The sequence below is a fragment of the Neofelis nebulosa genome, chromosome 13, assembly GCF_028018385.1.
Source record: "Neofelis nebulosa isolate mNeoNeb1 chromosome 13, mNeoNeb1.pri, whole genome shotgun sequence".
NCBI classification, from domain to species: domain Eukaryota; kingdom Metazoa; phylum Chordata; class Mammalia; order Carnivora; family Felidae; genus Neofelis; species Neofelis nebulosa.
The window spans coordinates 60,000,587-60,024,301 of record NC_080794.1 but is presented as its reverse complement, the minus strand read 5'-3'; the positions used below and the strand labels follow the sequence as shown (position 1 = coordinate 60,024,301).

General features: G+C 35.8%; 1 protein-coding gene across 6 annotated transcripts in view; it reads right to left on the bottom strand.

The window, feature by feature from the left end:
• ZNF518A (zinc finger protein 518A) overlaps window positions 1–5,668 on the bottom strand; it is a 29,082-nt gene extending 23,414 nt beyond the window's left edge. For 2 of the 6 annotated variants that reach the window (XM_058697309.1, XM_058697313.1), the window contains exons 1-2: window positions 5,538–5,668; window positions 2,974–3,059 (exon numbers count right to left, since the gene is read on the bottom strand). The gene's annotated coding sequence lies outside the window, so the exon portion shown is untranslated. Of the gene's footprint in view, window positions 1–1,533; window positions 1,650–2,973; window positions 3,060–4,984; window positions 5,123–5,537 lie in introns of those variants that run through there. The other 4 variants (XM_058697310.1, XM_058697314.1, XM_058697311.1 and 1 more) reach the window with 3 other exon arrangements.
• Window positions 5,669–23,715: the final 18,047 nt, after the last annotated feature.

Sequence of the window (23,715 nt, the reverse complement as noted above, 5' to 3'; positions counted from 1 at the left end):
TGATGAATGAATAATGGGCATTCTTCATAAGGTGGAAGAAAAGGGCAAATTGTAGATGGATGTGGTCAACTTGAAGCTATAGATCTTAAATTCATAAGGGCCAAATATTCATCAGAACATTTTCTGCTGCAATCCAATTCAAACTAATTTATATACAAAATTTTGGCTCATGGGACTGGAAAGGACACCAGGGTAGCTGACAGAATCAAAAGAAAACCATAGATATCTCATAACACAGTCCCTGGAACTGAAATTGGCATGCTACCTCAACCTATCTCCCATTTATTTATGGTTTCACTTTCTCCTACTACAGATGGGGTTCTTATACATGTGGGAAAGAATGCACTAACACCCTACTACTAACACCCAGATTAGTAAGAGTTAATCTGAATTAATTAATAAGAATCCTACTAACACCCAGATTAATAACTTCAGAAAAAAGGGAGCATCTTTCTCCTAGCATTCATACATCAATGTCAAAAGATTCTAATTGGCTCTGCTGGATCAATACGCAATCACTGTTGCAATAGGGATGACTAGGTTTGGGTTATAAGAGTATTCGACTGGCAGGCAGCCTATCAACCACACATGATAGGTGAAGAGATGATTCCCCAAACGAAGAGATACGGAGTTGAGCAAATTAGCATACAGCTGACCCTAGAACAACAGCACAGCTTTGAACTGCACAGGTCCACTTATGCACAGATTTTTTTCAATACAGTACTACAAATATATATTTCTCTTCCTTATGATTTTCTTAATAACACTCTCTGTTCCCTAGCTTACTTTATCCTCATTTATTTTAAGAACACAGCCTCTAACACATATACAAAGTATGTGTTATTCAACTGTTCATGCTATCAGTAAGGCTTCCAATCAACAGAAGGCTTATAGCAGTTAAATTTTAGGGGAGTCAAAAGAATACACACAGATTTCCAACTGCATGGAATTGGAAATCTACCTACCCCCACATTGTTCAAGGTCAACAAAAACATATATATGTCTAATTTTTTTCTACCAGCTATAACCTCTAACAACCCAATTTTAATTAGGAATTGGTGATGATTTTACCACATTTTGCACTTACTAGACTTTCCACAAAGCCAATATTTGTTTTTGGCTATTACCACTTCTTAAAATAAGACCCATGTGAGACCTACTTAATTATCCTAAGCTTCAAGTCATGCAACTTAATTCTGATATTCTGATACCTATTTCATGCAGTCATACCGATCACGATTTTAAAATTTAGTCAGGGACACATGGATGGCTCAGTCAGTGAAATGCCTGACTCTTGGTTTTGGCTCAGGTCATGATCTCATGGTTCATGGGTTCAAGTCCCACATCAGGCTCCTTGCAAAGGTGCGGAGTCTGTTTGGGATTCTCTCTCTCCCTCTCTGCCTGCCCCCTTCCCTGTTTGCACTCACTCTCTCTCCCTCTCTCTCTCTCTCTCTCTCACGTGCTCTCTCAAAATTAGGAAGTAAACTTAAAAAAATAAAAAGTAAATTTAAAATTTAGTCAGACTCTGCTCACAATTTTTCAAGATGGAATAATCCAAATCATTTTGGTAAGTCATCATACAGCAGCCTCTTGTTTACTTCAGTTACTCAGTACATTTCAAGTTCTCACTCTTCATTGTGTAACTTCTTCTGAGAATTTTGAATCAAACACAGTAAAGAAAATTCTTAGCACTCAGCATTTACTTTATTCAGAAAACAACACAGTACCCATGCAAACCTAATTCAGTTAGAGGTCAAACAATTGTTATGTAGGAAGAAATTACACATATAAATGAACATAAATAATAACCTGGTATCTAAGCTTTGTTGCTTTGTACTCACTGTAGTTGTTAGATATTAACTTCTAATAAAATAAAACATTCCTGCCTTTGTGAAAAATGACCCTGAAAAGAAAACCATCTGCTAGTAAAACTCATGGCAAAACATGGTTATGATTAGTAAAGTAATAATTTAAGTTGGTATAATCCTCTTCCACTTTTTTAGTAGTTATATACATAATCTTATTTTTTTTTAATGTTTATTTTTGAGAGAGGGAGAGAGAAAGGGAGAGAGAGTGAGCGGGGGAAGGGCAGAGAGAGATCTGAAGCAGGCTCCAGGCTCTGAGCTGTCAGCACAGAGCCTGACATGGGGCTCAAACTCGTGAACCGTGAGATCATGACCTGAGCTGAAGTTGGGCACTATACCAACTAAGCCACCCGGGTGTCCCGTACATAATCTTATTTCTAATTTAGAGTTATATTTATGGGTATACTTACTGCATTTGGTGAGGGGAATTATAATACTGTGGTATCCCAGTACCTACCCAAAACAAACAGCAAGAGAAACTGTGCTTCCACGGTAGATAAACTGTATTTTTGTACAAGGGTACAATATTTTCCACTGAGTTTGCAAAGCTTTATTTACAATACCATGGATTCGATGGCAGATTTTCCCCCTTCTTTTTGTTCACACCAGGATATTCAGATGATTGCCTTCAGGAAACAAGTCCTAACTCCACAGTGATTCCCAAATACCTTTCCTGATTCATAATGTAGATGCCGTTAATCATGATATAAATATTGGGTTTTTTTTTTTTTTTTTTAGGAGCATTACTTCACACTTACCAGAGCAAAACACAAACACTCTTCTGGTCATTTATACAACTTCAAAACATCTTCCTACCATATATGTCTCCATCGTTCATTACCCAAAAGCCCTTAATGTTGTCTTTATGTTTAGAAAAATACAGCTTAAATTATCTTTAGATTTCTAATGAAATGTTAAACAACAAACTAGGAAACCAAAACTACCTTTTCTGCCAACATTAAAGGAAACCTGTATTTTTTATTTAAGCCAAACATAAAACTATAACTTATGAAAACTCGTAACTCTTTTATTTTTTTGTACCATATCAAAACATATTAACTTACTGCTTAATAGACTACATACTGTAATACTCCAATCTTTACCATACCTCCTTCTTCAAGGAACAAAAGGCACGCAATTTAATGCTTGGACAAAGCCACAATCAGGAACAGTGGTCAAAAGAAGAGACGATATCTGGAAATGAAGACCAAGAGTTTAAAACTGACTGCATAAACTGTTAGTAAAATGTTTTTTATACTCGTGATTCAATTATGCTTCATATTCAACTTATGTGTTTAAATTTGAAAGGAACAAAAAAACCTCTCTGCCCTTAGGCAAATAACCCATCATTGCTACTCCGTGATAACATCATAAATTTATAAAAATCAGAAAACTCAAAGCTTAGAAGGGAGCTCAGACTCCATCCAATTCATTTATTACAAGATCAGGAAAATGAATCTTGCCCAAAATCACAATCTTAGAACAATCTAGATCTGATTCCACCCCAGATATCCTACTACCAAAATACTACCTTTTAATACTCGTTGTGCTAGTATCCCATGTATATTGCCGACCATGTAAAGTCAATACCCCATGTAGAACTGAAACATTCATAGCCTCTACACACCTGGGATCAGATAATTAATAAAAACTTCAACTTTATTACAATTCTTTTCTTCTGCTTATATAGTGCTTTATCACAAAACTTTTAGTAGAGTACCCAAAGGAGCTGGGCAAAAAAACCCTCAAGTCTTTTATCATCAAAAAAAAAAGTTGTATTAAGTGATCTAAAGCAAACATTGCTTCAGTAAGAACAATTCCAAACAGAAAAGTAAACAATAAAAGTACATTAAATGACGTGTTTAAAGTATGTTTTAAAGTCAAATTGTGTATTTATGCTAAAATATATCCTCTGGAATGCTTCAAGATATAAAAACTTGGGACCGCAACATACTATTACCAGAGAACAGGATAGGATTTTAAGTGTGATGATAAAAAAAATCTCAACCATTTAAAAGCTCATACATTATCAATGCACATAGTAGGTATTCATCATGGTTGTTGATCCTTTTACCCTTCCATAAAACCATATCTAAAACGTTTTGAATTGGTATTTATACTTACTTTCACTGCAAAAAATAAAGAAAAATTTGGATGTGCAATATAGGTTACATACTTTTATTTTATCCCTCCCTTTTGTTAACAATTTTCTAAACCTGGGGATCATCTTATTCATGAGAATTTTAACAAAAATAACGGGGTCTACTACGCTTACCATACTCATGAAATGCTAACGCCTGAAAAATGTTAATACAATGCAATGCCTTTCTTCATGAATATCAGAAACATATAGTTTTGCTGAAAGATAATCCATTTCTACGGATTTGCAGTTAAAAGAGGTCAGGGTATTCCATTGCATCGATTTAAGTGGTTTCTATCTGTTCAACCTGAGGATACTAATTTTAGAGTACACTCAAATCCGATCCCTTACTGCATAAAAAAGAAAAAAGAAAAAAAAAACAGTAAACTAGGCCTAACACACAGACGCTCTAGTTAATGAAATTCCTACCCTGATGTACAGTTTGGCGTCTTGTTTCACCATTGCTACAGCCACACAAAGTTCAAGCATTCTTACGAATTCCTTAAATATTGACTTATTTTATTTTTCTGGTGTTTTTTCAGACTTTTGATATCCAAACATACTAAACGAATGTTTTCACTAAAATAGATCACAAATACTAAACGCCCCAAATTTAAACCTAAAAAGAAAACTGAGCCTAAACTTTTGTATTCTGAACCTTAAAGCTACCACATCTGTTTTGTTGCTCTTCCTAAGTTACAACATTTTACCTCATATACATTCACCCTACATATATTGCATTACCATATCCATCTAGGAAGAGACTGTCTACTTGACAATGAGGACACCATGTTAAGAATAGACTCAAAATGGACCCTACAAGTGAGAAAGCCAGTTACAAAGAAATCCATCTGCCACTGGGTGTGGTTGGGGTCTGCAAGGAAGGGCGCCTTTGGCCAACTCTGGAGGAGAGAGCGCGCGCCAGAGAGCTGTGCGTATCTGCAAGAAAAGACCTCCAATGACCACAAACTGGACCCACAATGGGGACGCCGTCGAGTCGGGCTGCCGTGGGCCTGCGAATCTACAGCTCGAGGGGTGCGGCCGCAGGACTGCCCATGCTGTCTCCACCAGCCCCGGAATGCGCCGAGTGGGTGCTTCGAGCGCCGCGCGCCCCGCTCCGTCCCAAACACCGCGCCCGATCCGCCCCTTCCTCCGGGGTTCGGCTCCCCTCGGGCGCGCGGAGGCACACTGTCGCCGCGCTCCCGCTCCAGCTCCTAAGCTGTGGGAGAGTGTGGAGTTCAAAGAGCCCGAACGTAGTGCAAACCCAGCTAAGAAACAGAAGGCTAGCTCTAGCAGCCTGCAGGAGCGCCGGGTAAAAAAGCCCACTTCTCTAGAAAAACTTTGCGGCAAGTTAGGCGGAAGCGCTGAATAGCCGGGACTATTTAGCAGGCGCTTCCTATCACGAGAGGCGGATCCCTGAGCCGGTTCAGGGGACCCTGACACCCCCACAAACTCGCATTTTGCCCCCTGGCTGGCCATCTAGAAGTCCCGGCATCCTAACAAGTCTGAGCGGCCCCGTTCATAGGGAATACCTGTCGTGGTCCCCATTGCCTGCGAGTCCCCGATGGCGGCCATTACGCTTCCATCCGGGTATTGCCGAAAAGCCGATCGCGGCGCTACCGGTAGCGCACGCTGCGGCGGAGGGATCCGCCGGGCAGTACCTGAAGCGAGCGGAAGAGGACGGAGGCCGGCAGGGTTCGCGCCTTAGCCTGGCGAGACTAGGCCATTGAGCTGGACTTGCCGCTGACCTCTCAAATTAGCGCGCTTCACCGATGCCTGCCACGCCAGTGACTCACCCTCCCACTGTGTTCTCCAGCAGCTGCAGAGATCCTACTGCCCATGTTGGGGTAGACAAACCTCTACTCTATGCTCTTCAGAGTAGACACCAGAAGCAGGAACTGTGGTCTTGGCAAGCCCTTACTAACTGGGAATGGTCTCAACCCTGAGATTTTAATCATTTCCGGCTTTGCAAATGGCGTCTCCTCCTCGTTGCTTTTGACTCCCAGGTTTTAGCAGCCATTGCAGCCCACGTCAATGAAGGAAGCTGCCCAAGACCCTCAGGAAGACATACTGAACTCCAAACGTGCACATATATAATAATTGATCTGAAAACTGTCGTTACAACAAGGGAGATTTCATTCCCATCAAAGGAATTCTTCCACAACATCACACAACTGAGCTGGACAAAGAGGCCAATTAATATTATGATTGGGTTTCTCCCAAAGGCCGGAATGGCTCCCCTTGTCTCTTGTAGAGTATTTCTGAAAGCCAACCTATTAATTTCACTTTTTACATATTATAAACTTACATATATATACCTTCATATATATATATATATATATATATATATATATATATATGCTATATATATATATATATATAGCAAAAATTGTAAAAAAATCTGGGGCAGAGGTATACATCAAAATATTAATATTAAAAGTGAAACTGCAATCGAGTTGTCTTCGTTGAAAAAAAAATTTAATGTGTATCATAAACATTTTTTATTGTCTTAGAGTATGCTTTGAAAATGTCAACCTGTAGCCAGACACAAGATTTTCTGCATCCTTTAATAAAAAGCACACTGAGTAATCCTCCTTGTCCTTAAGGAAATTTCTTATCACTGGGTCTATTGGTCTGCACGATGCCTCCTGGAAAACGCAAATGAGCAGTAATCCACCTTAGATGTACTTATATATCTTGTACTCATATGCCTGTATAAAATACACAAGGAGAAATCTTCTGTAAATACCAAAAGGGAGGCCCTTATCAGAGAACATGTTTACAAAATGGATTTTATTTTGCATTAAACATCATCCCCCTCTCTCTGGTCTTCATTTGCATGCAAGTCACACACGCATACATATCACAGAGTAAAGAAAGGATCAGGAGTTTTTATTTTTAATAGCAAAAAAGATGATAGCTGGGAATATAATAGAGTTGTTTGTTTTGTGTTTTGATGTAATTGTTTTTTTGTTTTTCAAATTAAGAAATTGCACCCCTCTTCTCCACAGTATTTGCATTATTAACTTCATTTTTGCTTATACATATATGTTCATCTGAAAACATTGCAAACCTGTATATATGATACGGAAGAACTGGAATATGTATGAGGTTTTTTTTTTTTTAAAGTAAATAAGGTATCATTCAACCACAAACTTCTCTCTTCCCTTTTTTGTCATCCATATCATACAACCTCCACCCACTTTCTTGCCCACTTTTTGGATTTTGAACATTGGGTTAGCACAGAAAAAAAGTAAAACAGAAAGGAAGGAAAGAAGATGTTAAAAGAGAGAGAAAGAAAGAATACAAAGCAGAGAAAATGGAATCATAGTTTAAGAAAATATTTTGTAGTTGAGAAGGATAGTTATTGGGGATAGAGTTAATTTAATGCTGTAAGTTGTTGATTCCTCTGAACACCTAAATCTGCTATTTACTAGCTGAGGGCACTTAATCTCTGAGTTGCACAGAATTATGCAATACATAACAGTTGGTAGATTGAAGACAGAAATCAACTCCATGGCGCCCACAGTACCCATGGTAGAAGTGATGATGGAGGTGATAGTCACAAAGTTTCCATCTTGATTACAAACCTCTTTCTCCTTTTAAATATATAAATAATGGTGATTGTGTCAGGAAGCAGATCACTTCAAGACAGTGAAATTTTCTCCTAAAAAATAGTATACAAGTGGGAATTACATTTCACTTTAGGGATTCACACCTCTAAATCATAGGTAATGCCATATTGTAATAAAATTACAACAAGCCTGTATATACATATATTTACATAAATATATACAGTATATTTACAAAAACAGTATGCTTTTAGTTGTAGATAGCTTGGTATGTCATAAGTATTGTATAATATTATATAAAGGATAGCTGTTACAATTGTAACTAAAGAATTAAATAATATTTAAAGAGTAAGAGTCTGAAAAAGGCTCTCTCCTTTTTGCTGATCTCTCAAGTCCAGACTCCCTACTTCCAATAATATAATCAAGTACAACCAAAATTGGAAAAATAAAGATGCCAAGAACCTGGTAATCTAGCTTAAAATGGTCCCACTCTCTGGTCAAGAATACCATAGGTTGATTACTATCTTCAAGCCATCAAACAAGTGTTAATTGAGTTGAGCCAAAGTCCTCTGAATGGTTGTTCTTTAATATTCATTCTGCAGATATGTTCTTGAACCCCTTACCATGCGCTAGAAACTGTGCTTCCAATAAATAAGACGTGATCTCTCAAGGAGTAACTCGTTCAGTAGGAGATTCTTAATATCTAAAAGATTTAATGATTCAACAGAGCAATTCCAAAACTAGGATTTCAAATATAACAGGTGATAATCTTTTTAGGATAGGTATCCCTGCCAGTTTCCTCTCAACTCATATTTCCTAGATGATTAAGACTTTAGATATGCTGCTATTTTTATTAAATTGTTACTAAAGATATAGTCACTCTTTCTTAGTTCTTTCAGTGGATACTATCATCATCAATGAAGAACATTAAACTATATAAACTATACTGGCCTTACTGAAATATTTTAGGGTATTTCTCCTTATCCCCAATCACATCAAATTCTTTCTAAGAATCTCTGTATCCTGCGGGCAAGAGAGCAGGTGGCACAGATAATTCAAGTCCTTAGAGGAATAAAAAGAGGAAATGTAATGCTTGTTAATTATATTTCTTTTAAGAAAACAAATCTGGTACACATATATGTTATATATGCTATTTTGTATATACTTTCATAAGTATAGTACATTTCATTATTTGATGTTTTAAAAGAGTAAAGAAGTATAAGGCTTTTTTTGGAGTGTGTGTGTGTGCATGCTGTTTGGTAGAGATTAAATACTATGTAAGTTGATTTGATTGCTTTGGAAAGTTTTTTTAAGGGTAACTCTAATTTCTGTGAGACCTGTGACACTGGACCATGTTAACATCAATAAATTACACTTAAGAACTTGTAAGAGTAAATCATCTGACTCATTACTCTAAAATTTCCAAGTTGCATCCACCTGCAAATTTTTCTAACTTCTCCCTTCAAACAAAAACAAAAACCCAGATTTTCTTGTTTTAAATAAACATATTCCTTAATACTACTATATATAGTGCCTCAGTGGTCCTGAAGTTGTATTAACGTTGATGTTTATGTTTTGTTAATGTTGTTTGTTGGGGGAGTGGAAGTTAAGGGGGTATGTAAATCTTTGCAGTATATCCTAGAATGCCTGATGAAGTAAATGAGAAACAATTATAAGATGGAAAAAAAAGGGGCGCCTGGGTGGCTCAGTCAGCTGGGCGTCCGACTTCAGTTCAGGTCATGATCTCACGGTCTGTGGGTTCAAGCCCCACGTTGGGCTCTGTGCTGACAGCTCAGAGCCTGGAGCCTGCTTCAGATTTTGTGTCTCCCTCTCTCTCTGTCCCTCCCCTGCTCATGCTCTGTCTCTCTCTGTCTCAAAAATAAATAAAAACATTAAAAAAATTTTTTTTAAAAGATGGAAAAAAAAAACAGTAACTCATTTAAATTAGCTTTGCATGCCTTGTTTCTATTGATATCAGGACTCTCCAAGGCAGTGAGGTAATCCTGGAGAGCCAGGATAGAGTAGGAGTAAAGAGTATAATGCAGCAATAGGAAAAGCATAACTTGTTTAAGAGGAAAGTATTAAATGCAAGGAAGAAGGAAAAGCTCTATTTGAAAACGTTATAGATATATATGGAAAGGTATCAATTGGAAGCTGAAAACACAGAAGACAGCATGGAGATGAATATACAAAAACAGAGCCAGGATTGATATAAGAATAGATTCAGAATGCCTCAGACAGATGGAGGAGATAGATGACACTATCACAATATAAATTACAAAAGTGGCCCAGAGTTCAATAAATATTTCAGAACGTCTTCCTAGTGCCAGAGGATACAAATACCTGCCTCTGTCCTCAGGCATAAGGTTGAATAGAGGGATCATATAATTCAGTTTTCCCCCAAAAAAGCCCTCATTTATACCTGTTTTCCCTAGCTCTTACATTTTCAGTCAAAAATATCTCAATTTAGTGATAACTGAATCATCACTGTAGCGATAAAGGAAAACTGATAGAAATCTTATCTGTTAAGAGCAAATCATCTCAGAAATGTTTGACTTGCCTTGCTGTTGTTCAGAGAAACTAAATAATTCTTTAATAGTAGGAAAGAAACGCAATAACAAGAATTATTGTGGTGAACTGAAGGCTAATCAACAAAAAGGAAAAAGTTGCTCATGATGTAATGGGCTGAGTGGGTGGGCAACAGTGTTCAGCAGTGGTTTTGGGCATGTGGTCTCTCAACTCTGGGGTTCTTTCTTTCCTCTCATATTAATTCACACACCAAGGGACACACACTAATGGGCACACGTTAACTAGGGCTCAGTTTTTTCATCTGACCCAAACACACATCACCTGAAAGAGGAACTCAAGCTCCCAAGACTCATAAGAAAAATTAACCAAAAGAAAGGTATCAAACCAAATAACATATACCATCTGAAGAGAATTAAAACAGATTAGACTTTAAAATAAACATGCTATAAGAGACTCTTAAAAACTGAGAACAAACTGAGGGTTGATGGGGGGTGGGAGGGAGGGGAGGGTGGGAGATGGGTATTGAGGAGGGCACCTTTTGGGATGAGCACTGGGTGTTGTATGGAAACCAATTTGACAATAAATTTCATATATTGAAGAAAAGAAAAGAAAAGAAAACTAAGGAAGAAGCCTACCATAAAAAAAATAAACTAAACTAAAATAAAATAAAATAAAATAAACATGCTAACTATATTTAAAGATACTGGGGAAGATAGTATACAAAGCAAGAACAAGAAATCATTGAAAAATGTAGAAATATTAAAAGACAGAAGCAAAAAAGTTCTGTCTTCTCTTATCAGGGAGAAAAGTCTCTTCCAAAAACCTTCTTATGTTTTCCTGGCCAAGACTGAGTCCTATATTCCCCTTTAGAACAAAGGGAATGGCAAAGCAAAACAGGGTTGTTGTGATTGATTTAAACCAATCATGATTTATACTCTGGGATTAAGTGAATTGCCACCTGAGAAATAATAGCAGAATTCTATTTATATACTTATAATTGCTTACAGCATTATAGTTCTACATTTTCCAGAGTAAAGTATTTTTAAAGTTGGCATAAAGTGAAGAGAGAAGCTGAAGGAGACCCCATAACAAGCTATTTTTTATTTCATAGATTTCCTAACAGGTGAGGAAACCTGGACCACAACAGAAAAGGAAGACATTATCCTGACAGTTTGGCATTTACCAAGTAAGTCAACTGAAAGTAAGAAATGTGTCCATGGAGAATAGGTCTTCACTTCAACTAATCCTATCACCAAGATGGACAATGTTTCTCAAACTCAAGAAACCAGGGATATGCAAATTGGCTCTCAGAACAAAGGCAAAGATTCAAAAGATTTAAATGAAAAAGAGGCCAATATGAAATTATACCACTGCCTTTTTCCCCTCTGGTGAAATGATAGAATTCAAGAAAAACACTCATAGAGATGAACATTTAGGGTTTTGCCAATAAAACTCTAAGACTCCAAAATAAAGTCCAATGGTTAATAACCAATCCAGTAAATGTTTAATTAATCACCTCACTTTTACTTATTTTTTAAGTAGGCTCCACACCTGGTGTGGAGCCCTACACAGGGCTTGAACTCAAGACCCTGAGATCAAGAGCTGAGCTGAGATTAAGAGTCAAATGCTTAGCTGACTGAGCCACCCAGGTGTCCCTAATTGCCTCACTTTTAAGTATAAACTTTAAGGAGCCAAGGATAAGCAGAAATTCAAGAAAAGGTTCTAAAAATATATAGATTGTTTTTCGCAAAAAAAAACAAAAACAGGAAAGTAACTCTGAAGAAAGAGCATTGATGCAGCAAGGAGAAGAAAGCAAAATAAAATAAAAGCAACTATAATATCCTCAGATAAATAAGAAAAGCTATTGGATCTATGAAAGAATAGAAATACTGTGAAAAGGGGATATCCTGAGGCTAAGAAAGAGCTCTTGAAAATTTAAAGTATGCTGTAAAATAGTATAGTTTTGAAAATAAAATTGTGAAAAGTCTCTCCCAAATAGAAAAAAAAAGTCAGAATTAAAAAATAGAAAACATAAAAAATTAAAATTCAACATTCAATTAATAGCAGCTCTAGAAAATGAAAAAAAAAGAGAAACAAGAAAGAATTATTAAATAAATAATACAAGAAACTTGTCCCAGAACTGAAGGACATAAACTTACATCCTGCATTTACTCACTGAATGCCCACCACAATGACCACACCAAGATATATCATTGTAAAATTCAGGATATAAAAAACCTAAAATCTTTCAGAAAGGAAAAGCGAATCACATGCAAAAGATTGTGAATAAAAATAGAGTCAGATTTCTCAACGAGAACACAAATAGCTAGACCACAATGGAGTAACACCTCCGAAGTCTAAATACTTAAAAAATGATTTTCCAACACAGGGTTCTATAATCAGTCAAACTATCAATTAAACACGAGAGTGGATTCAAAACATTTTCAGAAAGGGAAATTCTCCCAAATTTACCTCTCTTGTACTCTTTACCAAAAAAGTAATGCTTCTCTAAAATATTGCTTCCTCACAAGAAAGAGGAAGATACAGAAAGTAGGAAATAGGAAATGTAAGTCAGGAGAAAGAACAAGAAAAGCCCAGGAAGACCCAGGAACAAAACAAAATTCTCCATTGGCTCTATAGGGAATTGTGACAGCCCCAATCGTATAGAAGCCCTACAATCTGTAATATAAAATCTTGTTCACCATGGGCTGGATAGGCTGAGAAAAACGGCTTCAAAATAACCAGACAGGGAAGAGAGACAGGAGAGAGGAGGGGAATAACAAACAAAAGATAAACTTCCCACTGAATTAAATTAAATTCCAAATTGCATAAAGTAATCTAATGCTATGACAGTAATCTATGAAATCAAACTTCAGAATGCAAATTCACTCTGGGGGGAAATAAACTGCCTCAAAAAAGGTAAACGAAGGAATAATGTTACTAAAAAGAAAAGGCAAGGGTCACCTGGGTGGCTCAGTCAGTTAAGTGACCAACTTTGGCTCAGGTCATGATCTCGTGGTTTGTGAGTTCTAGCCCCGCATCAGGCTGTCTGTTGTCAGCACAGAGCCTGTCTTGGGTCCTCTGTCTCTCTCTCTCTGCCTCCGGCCCCCACTTGCTCTCTCTCTCCCTCAAAAATAAATAAAAACATTAAAAAAAAAAAAAGAATAAGCAAAGAATTATGAAGCAGGAAGAAATGAAATTCAAATAGATTGAGTTCTTTAAAAAGAATGAATTAGGGATGGCTGCGTGGCTCAGTCGGTTAAGCGTCTGACTTTGGCTCAGGTCATGATCTTGTAGTCCATGAGTTCGAGCCCCGAGTCAGGCTCTGTACTGATAGCTCAGAGCCTGGACCCTGCTTCAGATTCTCTCTCTCAATCTCTCTCTCTCTCTCAAAATAATAAATGAGCATTAAAAAATTAAAAATGAATAAATAAATAAAAAGCATCAATTAAAAATACAATTAAACTATCCCGGAATAGCCATTGAAATAACATGTGACAGCCTGGGGAAAGTCTATAGTGGCTATGATAGAAAAGAGAATAAATGTGAAGATAGCACTGAGCAATTTTCCCAAAATGCAGCAAGGGGAGTTAAATACATTAAAATATATGAAAGAGCAGTTAATATACACAGAGATAGATTATCTCCAACACATATCTATTAGAAAAGTACCAGAAGTATGCAAATGTGTTAACGGTAGAAAAGCCGCGTTTGAACTGACAAAAGCTGCCCATTTTTTTGAATTGAAGAAATGTAAGAGTTCTTCATTTTACAATGTACTACAAGCACTCAGTAGGATAAATAAAAAAACATACCTGGGCACACCATAGTGAAATTTAAGAATGTCAAAAGTACAGATAAAATTGTTTAAAATTTTCAACTACAAAAGACAGATTAATATGAATGACAGACTAATGACAAATTTTTCAATACTATAGTAGATGCCGTAAGACAATAGCTTAACCTTTTGAAGTATTAAGAGACATTGACTATTGGGGTACCTGGGTGGCTCAGTCAGTTGAGTGACTTTGGCTCAGGTCATGATCTCACAGTTTGTGAGTTCGAGCCTCGCGTCGGGCTCTGTGTTGGCAGCTCAGAGCCTGGAACCTGCTTCGGATTCTGTGTCTCCCTCTCTCTACCCCTTCCCCGCTCATGCTCTGTCTCTCTCTGTCTCTCAAAAATGAATAAACATTAAAAAAAATTATAAAAAAAAAAGAGAGAGACATTGACTATCAACTTAGACTTCATAACCAGGTAAACTATTATAATGAGGGCAAAATAAAGATATTTGCCATCATATGAAGATTGAGTTAATTTACTCCCCATATATCCTCCACAAAAGTACTATTAAAAGAATGAACTTCAACCAGAAGATAAATAAACCTAGGGGAAAGGTATGAGATTTAACAAAAACAGTGAGTTCTGAAACTTACAAAATATGTCTATAAATTAATGAACTCTTTAAAAAAACATTTTATTATCTTTGAAAAAAGTTGAGGCTGGAAATTTATACAATTACAGGATTTGGAGTTAGGCTTGGTATTCAATGAATAAAGTCATGTTATATTCAGAAAATAGAAATACTGAGTAATTACAGATATTATCAGAAAATTTTATACATATACATGTACTTTAAAAATGAAGGGCTACTATTAAAAGAATAGACATATATTCTATAGTTTCCAAACCAAGAGAGGAATCAAAAGGCAGTAAAGGTGTTCAATTCAACATTAAAAAAAAAAGATATGATGATAAAGGTTGATAAATAGAAAATGCCAAGTACTATGGTAAACAAAAATTAATCTAAGTATATCAATAATCATTTCAATGATCAAGCTTAGATATCGGAAGGTAGATTTTCTGAATACATCATAAAAATAAATACCATCTCTATGGTGTTTACAAGAGAAAACTTAAAGCCATACAGAAAGTTTGAAAGTAAAGGATAGAAAGATACACTAAGAAAATACTAAAGGAAGATAGGTTTAAAATATTAATGAGTCTGAAATAGAATTTAAAGATAGAAGCTATATAGAAATGTAAAAGTAGGGGCGCCTGGGTGGCTCAGTCAGTTAAGCCTCTGACTTCAGCTTAGGTCTTGATCTTGCACTCTGTGAGTTCAAGCCCCACGTTGGGCTCTGTGCTGACAGCTCAGAGTCCGGAGCCTGCTTTGGATTCTGTGTCTCCTTCTCTCTCTCTGCCCCTCTGCCCCTCATTCATTCTCTCTCTCTCTCTCTCTCTCTCTCTCTCTCTCTCTCTCTCTCTCTCTCTCAAAAATAAATAAACATTAAAAAATTTTAAAAAAATGTAAAAGTATCACTACATATTAATAGTAAAAGGAACAATCCACCAAGAAGGTAACACAATCCTAAACTTATACATAACAAAAGAGGATTGGAATTTATAAATCAAAAGCTAACAATTAAAAGAAAAACATTGAGGAATCCACAATCATAGAGGAAGATTTTAATATATCTCTATTAGAAACTGATGGGTCAAGCAGAAAAAAAAAAATTAGTAAGGATACAGATTTGAATAGTGAAATCAGCAAGCTTGGTCTAATTTTACATTCCAGCATTTAAAAGCTAAGAAGAGACAAATGGGGTGTTTATGAAATTTGAACACAATTTAAGACATGAAGAACATCTTAACACATATCCTAGAATCAATACCATACAACCTAATGATTCCAAAATGAGGACAAAATGACACTATAAACAGTATTGCATTTCACTGCACATAACACTGAAATATGGATAGTAGGATGAATATTTTCTTTACAACTTTCAAAATCAATGAAATTTTGAAAACAGGAAAACTAAATGTTAAACATACTTCATCTGTTATAAAACAGCATGCAAAACACAATTTTAAAAATTTATTAACATTAAACCTGCCTATCATCTGAATATACATTTTTGAGCAATAACTAATAATAAGCTATTGAAAAATACCTAAACACTACTCCAAAAGGGATAAAAATTTGATTTAAAATGAAAAACAGAAAATGAAGTAACATTTAGTGATTTTTGGAAAGTGAAATCCTAAAAACCATGTGTCATTGGTGACATCATTAGGTTGTAGGTACATTTTGTGTACATTTTTCCAGCTGTTTAAATATCTCTGATTGTACATGAGGATGGGGAAATAGTGAGAAGGTAGTTACAATTCATGTCAAATCTTTTCTTCTATCCTCCTACATGGCCAAATAATTCCATCTCTATTTGATGACTCTGAGACTATATTTTTCATTAGTAGTACTGTTACCATTTTGTTTCCAAGAAAACACTTCCAGTAAGTTTTAATATTTTTTAATTTATCTCAAGTAAATAAGAGTCCACAGAAAATTATCTATATCGATTTTAATGCTGCCCTGTTCATATTCCAGTCATTAAGAAAATTCTTTGACCTGGAGTAATAATCTTAAAATAAAAACTACAGTGATTGTCTTTTCCTTTCTCCTCTGGAGGAATATGGAGATTACACAAACATTTGTTTAATTCAATATCTTAATGCAGCGCCTATGTCTGGGAAGAGAGGATTTTTGCAGAGCTAGTGTTTTCACCATAAGCTCCATAGTCACATTTGTAGTAATAGTTGTATTTTGATAGAATCATATTTCAATGGCCAGCTTTTCTAGAAGAAGTACCAACGTTTTCATAAAGTCATATTGAATCTGCCTTCAGAGAAAATAGATTTCGGAATTCAAATGATTTAACATCTTCTGAAACAATGTTTTCGTAAATTATATGTGTAGAGAAGCATCTCCCTGTCCAGTCCTGAAAAATGCTACCTCAATTTCAAAACCATTTTAAAAATATTGCTGATCTGGTGGAAAAGTAAGAAACTCAACTGGAGACCAGGGAAAACATGATTCCCCAGGGATAAGCAAGTAGCAGAGCCAGCAATTGCTGTCAGGGCACGTGCCATAACATGGCTGCCAAGAACTGGTGTCTTTCTGTAGTCGTTGTCTTAGGAAGAGCGAGTTCATTCAAAATGCTTTCTCTAATACGAAGAAGTAGAAAAATCACAGACGTATAGTGCAATGAATCTTCTCAAAGCAAAAACACCTATATGATCACCACAGATGTAAAAAAAAGAGTCAGTACCCCAGAAACCCCCTCATAGCCTCTCCCAGTCTCTACACACTCTCCCCTACCAAGAACTAATCACTTTCCTGACTTATATTCACCGTAAATTAGCCACCTCATTTTTGAACCTTATATAAATGATATCACACAGTATGATGTGTACTTGTATGAATTTATTCATTCAACATGTCATCCATTTTCTTGCATAGCAAACATACAGTAATTTTTAAATAACTGTGAACTATTACAGTGTCTGAATATATCAAGATATATCTATCCTTCTTGCTGATGGACAGTTAGCTTCCAGTGTGGGATAATCACAAATAACGTTGCTATAAACATTCTTATACATGCCTTTTGCCGCACATATGCACACATTTATGTTAGATATATATGTAGGAGCGGACCCGCTACATCATATGATTGTGTATATATATTTTTTTAAGAGAGGGAGCACAAGCTGAGGAAGGCCAAGGGGAGAGGGAGAGAGAGAATCTCAAGCAGGCTCCACACTAAGCACAGAGTCCAACTGGGGGTTGCTCTCACAACCATGAGATCATGACCTGAGCTGAAGTCAAGATTCTGACACTTAACCAACTGAGCTACCCAGGTGCCCCATATATATTTATTTTTAGCACATTTTGCCATATCATCACCAAAGTGATTATACTAATTTGTATTCTGACCAGGAATGTATGAGAGTACTAGTGGTTTCATAGGTACACTAATACTCGTCATTGTGGTTGGATTTGTATTCTACCTTTCATAATGAGTTGAGCACCTTTATATATATATATATATATATATATATATATATATGATATATATATATATATATACACCATATATATATATACCATATATATATATATATATACCATACATATATATATACATGTATATATATATACATATATATACCATATATATATATACATGTATGTATATATATATATATATAAGATGTATGTGTGTGTATATATATATATATATATATATACATATATACATATATACATATATATATATATATATATATATTGGCTAACTGGATTCTCGTTTGTGAGGTGTCTAAGTCTTTGGCCATTTTTTCCTGTTTAGTTGTATGTCTTATTGGTTTAAAGGAGTTCTTTAGACACAGTATTTTGGATATGAGTTCTTTGTAGATGGAATGTGTCATGAGGATAGTCTCATCCTTCATGGATTGTTTTCAGTCTCCCTTTTCCCACAGCTTTATTGAAGTATAACTGGGATACAAAACTCTACACTCAATTAATGTATATAATTTGGTGAGTTTGGACATATGTATACACTCATGTTACTATCTCCACAAAGTAATAAACATATCCATAACCTTAAAAGGTCTCTCTGTGTTTCTTTTGTGGTTTGTTTTGTTTTGTTGTAAGAACATTTCATATGAAATCCACTCCCAACAAATTTTTAATACCGTCCTGTTAACTATAGGCACTATGTTGTACAGCAGATCTCTGGAATTTACACATCTTGAAGAACTGTAACTTTATACTCCTTGAACAATTCCCCTCAACCCATGGTAACCACCATTCTACTCTCTGCTTCTATATGTTTGACTGTTTTAGATGTCTCACATAAGAGGAACCATGCAGTATTTATCCTTCTTTGACTGATTTATTTTACTTAGCATAATGACTTTCAGGTTCATTCATGTTGTTACAAATGGTAGGATTTCCTTTAGTGGTATCTTTTGATGAACAGAACTTTTAAATTTTAATGTAGTCCAATTTTAGAGTTAGGGTCTTTTTATGTTGCTTAAGAATTACGTGAGGATATGGAGAAAGGGGAGCATTTATGCACTTTTTTGGGGAATATAGTTGGTGTAGACACTATAGAAAGCAGTATGGAGGTTCTCCCCAAAATGAAATAGAGAACTACCATATGATCCAGCAATTCCTCTTATGAGAATTTATCTGAAGGAAATGAAAACATTAACTCAAAAAGATATCTTCGCCCTCATGTTCATTGCAGCATTATTTACAATAATCAACACATGGAAACAACCTCAGTGTTTATTAATGGATGAATGGATAAAGAAAATGTGGTATACATATACAATACAATATTATTCAGCCATTAAAAAGAAGGAAATCTTGTCATTTGTGACAACGTGGATGGACTTTGAGGGCATTATGCTAAGTGAAGTAAGTCAGACAGAGAAAGACGAATACCGCATGATCTCACTTATATGCGGGACTAAAAAAAAAAAAAAATCCACCAAACTCACAGATACAATGTATTGTGGTTGTCGGACATGGGGGTCGGGGACTGGGCGAAATAGATGAAAGCAGTCAAAGGGTACAACTTCCAGTTAAAATATAAATAAGTCCTGGGGATGTAATATACAGCATGGCAACTGTAGTTAATAATATTGTATTGTATATTTGAAAGTTTCTAAGGGAGTAGATCTTAACAGTTTTCATCAAAAGAAAAAAATTTGTAATTATTTGTGGTAATAAATGTTAGTTAGACTTTTTGTGGCAATTGTTTCGCAATATATACACATATCAAATAATTATGGTGTACACCTGAAACTAACATAATGTTATATATCAATCATATCTCAATTAAAAAAATTGTGTTCCCACCCCAAAAAAAGAAGAGTTTTTCATATATTACTTTCTAGAAGTGTTATTGCTTAATTTGTACTTTTAGAAGTAGTTGCTTCATTTGTTCGCCATCGAGGCCCATGATTCTTTTTTTTTTTTTTTTTTTTTTTTTTTTAAGTAGGCTCCACATCCCAAATGCAGGGCTTGAATTCACAACCTTGAGATCAAGAGTTGCATGTTCTACCCACTGAGCCAGCCAGGCACCCCGTGTTTCCCATCAAGATATCTAACATTATTTATTGAAAAAACAGACCTTTCACTACTGTTCTACAGAACTTTTTTTTTTTTTCTTTACCAAGTATCCACATGAATATGTTCTATTTACGGGCTGTCTTCTGGCCAATTGTTCTATTTCTCTATACTTATATCAATAAAACACTCTCTTAATACTGTATATATGTCTTGGTATATGATGAGAAATTCTTTCTACTTTCCCTTATTATTCTTTCAAATTCTTGTGAATTTAAATTTACTGTGTATTTGTTTTTTATGTGTCCTACCTTTTCTGTGTTCTCTTTTCTCCTTTTGAATTGATTGTTTTATTATTATTTTCTGTCTTTTAACAGATTGGTATTAATTTATTCCTTATTCTTTAAGTGCTTTATCTATAGCTTATTTTATTCACTCTTGACTTATTAGTGTCTACTGTATATTAGTACTTTATTCTTATTCTGGACAGTGAATAGAGAACATTTTATCTCAATTCAATCCCATCTCTCTTGACTTATGTGCTATTTTTGTTCATGTATTTTAATTCTCCTTATATTTTAAACCCCCAAGTACATTGTCATTACTGTTTTATAATTGATTCAAATTTCTTGCTTTCTAATGTCCTGCAACTCCAAGCTTCCAGCTGGGATCTTTTTCCTTCTGCCTACAAGAAATACCCTTTATTATGTCTTTTAAGTGGATTTGCTGGTGATTAATTTTTTTCAGGTTTTTTTCTGAAGATATATTTATTTCACCTTATTTTTGTTTGGTATGGAATTTTAGGTTGGCCATTGCTTTCTTGCACTATGTCAAAATTATCTTTTTAAAAATATTTTAATGTTTATTTTTATTTTTGAGAGACAGAGCAGGAGCAGGGAGGGGCAGAGAGGAGACACAGAATCTGATGTCAGCTCTGAGCTGTCAGCACAGAGCCTGATGTGGGGCTTGAACCACGAACTGTGAGATCATGACCTGAGCTGAAGTCAGATGCTTAACCAACTGAGCCACCCAGGCACCCCCGAAATTATCTTTGTTGTCTCTGGCTGCCATTGTTCCTATTGCAAAGTCACAGCTATCTATCCAATATTTGTTTCATTGAAGTTAATGTGTCTTAAAATCTTTGTAAGGAGATAATTTTCCTTTGTCTCGGACTTCAGCAGTCAGTTCTTATGTGTTTAGTATGATTTTCTTTCTTATATTTATCCTGCTCATTTTTTTTAATACAAAAACCCTCAGTTTCAGAAATGTTTCATGTATGAGCTATTTATAAATGCAAGAAATTGCCCGAAGCTTAGCAGACAAAACCAAAATACATTTATTATCTCATGTAGGTTGTGTAGGTGAGGTATCCAGGAGAAGTTTGGCTAGATGTTTCTGGCATAAAGTCTCACATGAGATAGCAGTCAGGAGACTTACCAGTACTGCAGTCATTTGAAGGCTTGACTAGGGTTAAGGATCTATTCCCAGAGTGTCTCACTCAAATGCTTAGTAAGCAAAAAATGCTGGTTATTAGCAGATAATCTCAATGCAGTGTCACGTGGACCTCTCCATAGGGCTAGCTAAGTGCCCTTACCGGCATGGCAGCTGGCTTCCACTAAAGCAAGTGATCCAAGAGACCACAAGATGGAAGGCACAGTGTGTTTCATGACATAGTCTCAGAAGTCATACTCCCTCATTTCTATAACACCCTATTGGTTATATATTCAACTACATTCAGTGTTGGAGGGGACTACATGAGTGTGTTAATAGTGAGAGACAAGAATCACTGGAGGCCATCTTGGTGGCAGGCTACCACATTGCACCCTCTTTTGCTCTCATATGCAAAACATACTCATTCTCAGAAGATTCATCTCATTACACCATGAGTTCAAAGTCCAAAATTCTATATCTAGATCAGGTCCAGGTGTGCATGAGTCATGAGTGTAGGTTCTTAATACAATCCCCTTGAGTACTGCTCCTTTTCATTTGAAGTCATGTGAACTACAGAGACAAGTTATCTGCCCCTTCCATGCCAAACATAGAATGGTTGGTATAGCAGAGGATAACTGCTATACAAGCTCTTGTTCAGAAAGCAGAAAATGAGCACAACACATGGTCCACAGCAATTCTGAAATCTCACTGGGCAAAGTTTAGAAATTCTCTGATTAGAACTCATTTCCACTCTTGCACAGACATGATTCACATTGTTTCATGGCTCCTCCATTTGGGCTCTTGGCTCTTAAATTTGAGTTATCTTTCTTTTTTATGAAACATACCACTATTTTTGGTCAGATGATTTCCTCAGTTTGGTTCCTGCTTATAAAAATTTCAGAATCCAAAGGCTCTTTTCCTTGTTACTGTCTCTGATTCTTTAAGTCCAAGTTAATGGTGTTTCTGCCAATACAAATATCTTTATAACTTTGTGGCTATGCTGTGGATGCTATTGGAATTTACTCCATTAGACAGAAGACACACCACAAATCTCTCTGAGGTAAGCCCTTCTTTACCTTTGGCTTCTGCTGATACTGTTGAGGGAAAACACACTTAAGTTTCATATAACCCCTATCTTCTGACTGAATGTCACTAAGACATCATCTGGGACCTTCAAAAGGTTTTTAGAGTAATACTTTTAAGTCCATTGTTAGGTCATGTTTTTTTAAAGTGCCTTGAATTTGAACCTTGCTAGGAAGCTATTTCTTAATTTTAGCATTTTGTGTCATTTGGAGAGGCTGGGAGTTTTTAATTCAATGATTTTCTGACTCTTCTCCCCCAGATTTTAAAAATATTTTACCTTTGGCTTATGTCTCCCCTCTTCTATTTTACTATAAGAAAAAAGATACAGAAGTGGTGTTCATAGGGGCACATGTACCCCAATGTTTATAGCAGCACTATCAACAACAGCCAAATTATGGAAAGAGCCCAAGTGTCCATCAACTGATGAATGGATAAAGAAGATGTGGTATATATACACAATGTAATACTACTCAGCAATGAAAAAGAATGAAATGTTGCCATTTGAAACAAGCTGGATGGAACTAGAGGGTATTATGCTAAGTGAAATAACTCAGTCAGAGAAAGATGGATATCATATGTTCTCACTCATATGTGGAATTTGAGAAACTTAACAGAAGACGATGGGGAAAGGGAAGGGAAAAAAAAGTTACAAACAGAGAGGTAGCCAAACCATAAGAGACGCTTAAATACAGAGAACAAACTGAAGGTTGACGGGGAGGGCAGCGGGAGAGGAAAATGGGTGATGACCATTGAGGAGGGCAGTTATTGGGATGAGCACTGGGTGTTGTATGTAAGTGATGAATCATGGGAATCTACTCCCGAAGCAAAGAGCACACTATATACTCTGTATGTTAGCTAACTTGAAAATAAATTATAAATAAATAAATAAATAAATAAATAAATAAATAAATAAATAAATATTTTTTTAAGAAGAAAGAAGGCACTCTCAATAGTTTGCCTGAAAATTCTCCTTAGCTGGATCACATAGCTCTTCTGGTATATTTTCTAACTTCCATGTTACTATAGGCAACTGTTTGCTAAACTTTGTTTCCATACAACTAGAATCCACTTTTTTCAGCATTCAGGAGACTTTTTCTCACTTTCATTTAAGTCCTCACCTGCTGTCTCCTTGAAGGCCATCAGGCGTCTATAACAAACACATAAAGGGTCTTC